At 38.1% G+C, this 6,267-nt stretch overlaps 1 protein-coding gene across 1 annotated transcript in view; it reads right to left on the bottom strand.

Annotated features, from left to right (window-relative positions):
* The window catches only part of vit (vitrin), a 42,220-nt gene extending 37,196 nt beyond the window's left edge, over window positions 1-5,024 (bottom strand). The window contains exon 1 of the mRNA XM_016500315.1: window positions 4,974-5,024. The gene's annotated coding sequence lies outside the window, so the exon portion shown is untranslated. The remainder of the gene's footprint in view (window positions 1-4,973) is intronic.
* Between the last annotated feature and the right edge of the window lie 1,243 nt (window positions 5,025-6,267).

Genomic DNA, 6,267 nt, shown 5'->3' on the forward strand with positions numbered 1-6,267 from the left:
AAATTTATTAAAAATAAAAAACTTAAATGATTCCATTGCGTAAGTATTCGTACCCTTATCTGGGATAGTTAAAATTTAGCTCAGGAGCATTCATATTGCTTGTAGATGTTACTACACTTCGAGTGAAGTTAACCTGTGGCAAATTCAACTGAATAGGTATGATCTGGAAAGGCACACACAGCTTAATAAAAGGTCTACCAGCTGATAATGCATATCAGAGCAAAAACCAAGCCCTGAGGTCAAACTGCCTGTAGAGCTCAGAGACAGGATTGCATCAAGCCACACATCTGGGGAGGAGTTTAGGAAACAATTCTGCTTCATTGAAGGGTCACAGAAGCATGTAGTCTCTGTTACCCTTAATGGAAGATGTTTGAAACAACCAGGACTCTTCCTAGAGCAGGCCTCCTGGCCAAACTGAGAAACTGATGGAGAAGGGCTTTGGTTGGTGTGGTGACCAAGAATCTGATGGTCACTCTAGTTGAGCTCCATGATCATATGTGGAGATGGGAGAAAACTACAGAAGGACAAACACCACTGCAACACTCCATCGATTTGGGCTTTATGGCGGTGTGGCAAGACTCAATCCTCTCTTCAGTGAAGACACATGAAAACACACTTAGAATTTGCAAAAAAGCAACTAAAGGACCCCCAGACTGTGAGAAATAATATTCTCTGGTCTAATGAACCTCAATTCCAAGCATCATTTTTGAAGGAAACCAACTCTGCTCATCACCTGCAGATTATCATCCCAAAAGTAAAGTGTACTGGTAGCAGCCTCATGCTGTGGGGCTGTTTTTCAGCGGCAGGGACTGAGGAACTCGTCAGAGTAGAAGAAAAGCTCAATGCACCAAAATATTGAGATAGCCTTAATAAAAATCTAGTCCAGAGCATTCAGAACCTCAGACTGAGCAGACGGTTCACCTTCCAACAGGACAATGACCCTAAGCACACAGCAAGAGTGGCTTATAAACAACTCTGTGAATGTCCTTGAGTGGCCCAGACAGAGCATGAGCTTGAACCAAATCAAATATTTCTGGAGAAACCTGAAAATGTGCTTCTGCCCCCATCCAACCTGACAGAGCTTGAAAGGTGAAGAGGTGAGGTGAAGAATGGCAGATAATTGCCAAATGCTAATGAGCAAAGCTTGTTTTATTTAATTTATTGAATACTTATGCAATGTACTCATTACCGCGGGAAGTAGGGGTGCTGAGGGTGCTGCAGCACCCCCTGGAGTGTAGCCCACGAAAAAATGGGGATTCTGGGGTTGCGGTGTTAAAAATAAATGAATGAACAATATGTAATAAAAAAATAAATAATATTAATTTTATTAATTAGTATATTCATTAAAATTCATTGAAAAAATTAGCCTAAGCCTACAATGACAAGAAGCAACGAACACTCTACCGCACGCATTATGATAGACCTATAGAAAAAAATATTACTTTTTCTTTTCTAAGAATGGCTTAACTTGAAGTGCTGTAAAAGAACTTTTTTGAAAAAAATATTATTTGAAGGTACTTTATGATATGTTGCCATACGGCAACAGCATATAATAGTGGATCTAACTTAGAATAAGTGTAAGTTAATATTTTTCCTAAGAAATGTTGTTTGTGTTGATTCAATTGGTGCTATTATAAGCTTTAACACAGTACTTATAATTTACACCTTATACATACTTTCCAACAACTTGTGCTTTTATTTATTCCATTCTTTTTTGCTGAATAATGATTTATATATTTTTATTTCATTACATTTTTCATGAATAGTATTTAAATTGCAAATGTATACAGGTAAAACAAATATAATACTGTATATCATGTATCATGAAACATTGACATAAAACCAAAAACATTGAAGTTCATGAAAATTCAGCATTACGCAATCTTATGAAAGGAAGACTATGAACATGAGCCCCCCATCCCCCCATAATCCTTGAAAGATCACCTTTTTTATGCATGAAACTTCACAAAGCTGTTTTTTTCATCTTCAGGAAGAGCCAGTTCTGCCCTTTTCTTCTTTATCTTGCTATAGAATATGGCCGTGCTCACTGATGTAATGTTACCTGTATTCATATTTAATCAAAAGTAAAATTGCCATTTTAATTTGATTATATCCATAATACAAATGCCATTAACATACGACTAATCTACATTATTTCACTAACGAGGGAACGAATAGAGCCCTGCACAGGCCCGGCCCTTGTCCAACTGCTTTATGAGAATTCTCGCCCCGAGTCCGACTGTAGCCCGTGTCTTTTTTCTCTCTCTCTCTTCCCCATTACACAGCTATTATTTCAGTTTGATTATATACATAATACAAATTATATTAACATACGACTAATCAACATTATATCACTAGTATTAATCTTGTTATTGTTACAGCTTAACAGATTGCAGCTGACCTTGCTAGCTAGCTAAACTATTGTAAAAATGTCATTCCACTATTGCACAGTGTTACATTTGAATGATTTACCAAAAACTAATTTCATAAAAACTTTTTTGAGAGGTGAATATGGTGAATATGCATCATAACAGTGATGTTTCCGGTTTTTTTGTGGAAGTGACACGGACTGGTCCTTGTTTGTTACTGACGTTTTAGTTTGCTTTCAGCTTTATGTTTGTTAAATTCAAGTTTTTGTTTTTTAAAGGAATGGCCAAGCGGCCAGAGGCAGACAGTGAGTTGAGCATATGTTTGATCAATTTAGCCTTCTAAAACCAATACGACTTGCCTAAAATAAACAGACATAAAACACTTCATGCATTTCACAGTATTAGTTTAAACATTTAACCCAGATAAATGGGCGCTGTTAGGTGCATATCCAATCGTTTGTGCGGAGAGTGGAAGTTAAAGCGCGCTCTGCAGGACATGGAGACGCCAGCGCGAGCACTTGCATTTTATTTTTAATAACAGCGGAAACTTAAAAATACGCCGTCATTTTTGCTCATAAAGGTAATAGTATACATCATTCGGAACTGCAAAGGGTCTACTTGTATTTGTGTGCACTCACAATATCAACAAAACCTTGTGCTTGCATTTCTCTCTAAAGGCACGTCCAATGAGGATGGCTAGTCAGGTTCGTCAAATTAATTTTTGCAACATTACTTTTTTGGTTTGTTTTTTATTTTTTGTTTTGTTTGTTTGTTTGTTTTTTGGGCTGATGTGCCAAAATTGTGTTTGCATTCAGTAGCCTATATGGCAACATTTTTGTGCCACGTTTAAAAATAACGAAATAAATAACATTAACATCATAATATTTACGTTAATAATAATACAACTTTAAACAACATTTCCAAGCATTAGCCTATAGCCTACCCTAAATAAGGATATGTTTTACTCAAGTTTAACACAAATAAATAGCCTATAGATTTCCCCTTAGGCTACCTTAAAACGATCGTAGTTTGTGGTTTATTATGTTATTAATTAAAACACATCAGCCATAAAATAGTACAATGGCAAATTCGCATATATTAAACATCTACCTTGCATTGACAAAATGAATAAGATGGATATAGCCGTTGTAACCCAAATAAATAAGGTATTTTCCCTTATTTAAAACAAATGCTTAGTTTGTGGTTCATTTTTAATGAAAACTCAGCAGCAAAGACACTCACTTATAGGCTATTAAACGAATAAATGAAAGTTTTATTAACAAAAGTTGCGCTTTGGATCCGCCATCATAGTGTCAGTCTTCTCGCATCACTCTTGTCACGTGAACCCCCGTTTTATTTCCCAGCCTCCCCAGCTCAAAATACGTTCCCGCAACAGCATCCATGTCATATAAAGGCCTTAAAGCACTTGAACCCTGGTAACCCTGGTAGCTATATTTATTATTATTATTATCTCACCTGTTTTCTTGTACAGCAGGGGGGAAATGGTGTGCCTGATCACTTAGTAAAGTAACAGCACACTCTCCTCAAAAACACACATGATCTGAGAAATCATGTCTGGAGCACAAACGCTGCAGAATGATGCACATACTTAGTTGTACATAGTTGTTTAGTCAAAACAGAGGGAGGGCCATTGTCATTGACAGCATTTGATTGGACGAAAATGTGTATACACCTGAGTGCAAGTTGAGTCATATACTGTTTATTTCCAGACAATGTTTCTTTTCAGATGAGGAAGACTGCAGATCAGCAAAAAAGATTACTTCATCAACTTTTTAGTAGTTAACTAGCATCCACTGTAAAGTACGTTAAACTAAACGCCACTTGATTCTTTAACTAATTTAATAAACCAACTGAACCCACTTTTTTTTTTTTTTTGACACTTTGCATATAGAGTAAACGGACAGGAATTTATGGTGATTTGGAAATGTCACAAGCTGGATTTAAACCTGCAATACCTGCCTACATTAGCACCACAGCTCTGAGAGTGTATAAATGTATACATGCTGTATGTATGCGGGAATAATGAATGTTGACACATCCAGAGACGGTTAGCACAGCTTCTGAGCCGAAGAACAAAGAACAGCAGGAGAAACCCAGCAGACCTCAAAGAGCAGACATGTCTCTACGCTTCCCTTCACATCTCCTCCACACACAGACACACATCCTTCACTCAATACAAGCCAGCCTGATCAAGCTCTTAGCGATTCCTCACTGCTGTTATAAACACAAGACACATGCGCCAATGTGACAGAATTACTATAGCAGAGCTGTAAGAACTGGACGCAGAATGCTTCTTCCCAGCGGAGTGAGGCTGCAGGTTCAGGACGACGTACAACTCCCGACGCGAGTGAACTCATACGTGAATGGATCTCCGTGCATTCCCTAAAGCACGCATCTGTCAGTGACGTCTGACTGACTGTCTCTATAATTAGGGAAATATTTTAGATGAAATCCTGGGTGTAGGGGAAAAAAGACTAAACCACAAAGCCGCCGGTAATTCAAACTAATCTGAAATGTTTTTGCTTTTTTTTCACCAAGAAACCGAAACCACATGAAAGTTAGTGAAATGGGTGGTGATCTTACCTTTAGAGCTGCTCGGCTGACGCGCAGAGACGCTTTGAAACTCCAGTGAAGCGCGCTGCTGCTCAGCGCAGTTTTGCTCGACCTGTCAGTGTGTGTGTGTGTGTGTGTGTGTGTGTGATGCTGGAGGGGGGAAAGTTGCTGCCTCCTTCAGTCCCACCCTAAACACGCACAGCTGTGAACAGTCATCAAGGTCACGACCAAAACTCCCCATCTATATATCTATAGTCTTTCTTGCTGTACAGAACATCGGCATGTCTCCGTCATTATAGCCCATAACTTTTTCACTCATCATCCAATCTGCAGGCTATTCAGAACTATTCAGAGAGAGAGAGAGAGAGAGAGAGAGAGAGAGCAGCTTAGATAAACATCTATTTCTTATAAAAGCAGATTATGAATTATTGGAACGTTTTCAGTTGTATGACAGTCAAGCATAGTTTGCAGATAGTCTATCATACAAATGAAAGAGTAGAATCATACCTGTTGCAAATTCTCTAAGGTTAAAACAGCATTTATTTCGTTCTAAACTCCAAATTTATTGTCTCCTCGCTACTATAATAACCCTCCAAACTGGCCAGTGAGTTCATAACGTTACCTGCAGTTGATTTTCATTCATTCTAAACCTGGAGTTTCTTTCTTCTGGAAAGTGCTTTCTCCATCTCATTAGCTCTAATCTGATTGGCTGGCTTTATTCAACATCCTGGAGTAAGGGCACACCTGTGTATTTTATTATCTGGAAATAAAGTCGTGTTTACAATAACATCCTCTCTTTCCCCAACTTGCATCGGGAAGCCAGGCATGTTTAATATTTATGTTATTGTTAAATGTGCTATTGTTAAATCACAGAGCAAGAACTGATCGAAAGACCAGGCAATGTTGTTGTTGTTTATTTATTTAGATATAACTTACTGTCCTAAAGCTGCCATGTTGGGTACTTCAGTTTCTCACATTCATTGCAATGCCAGTGGTCCAGCTCATCTCTATATAGGCTATATAGTAGTAGAGTAGGGTCGTTAGACGATACCCTCGTCCATTACCGATGGGTGATAGACTTCACGATGTTGAGCCGGCATTGAGACGGAACGGAACGTGGAAAGTGAAGTATACCAGGGCCTTTAGTGGTCAGCTGCTGCAGAGCGTACCAAAATCGAAATTGCTGATGAGATGAAGATGAAAATATCTAGTGGAAAATGAGAATAAAAAATGTTTTTAATGATATAATTGTAACTGTAATTGTAACATAAATTATATAAAGATTTTAGCAGATGGCCATCTAGCATATATATACAGTGGGTAC

Source organism: Sinocyclocheilus anshuiensis, unplaced genomic scaffold (assembly GCF_001515605.1).
Source record: "Sinocyclocheilus anshuiensis isolate Anshui unplaced genomic scaffold, SAMN03320099.WGS_v1.1 scaffold166, whole genome shotgun sequence".
NCBI lineage: Eukaryota > Metazoa > Chordata > Actinopteri > Cypriniformes > Cyprinidae > Sinocyclocheilus > Sinocyclocheilus anshuiensis.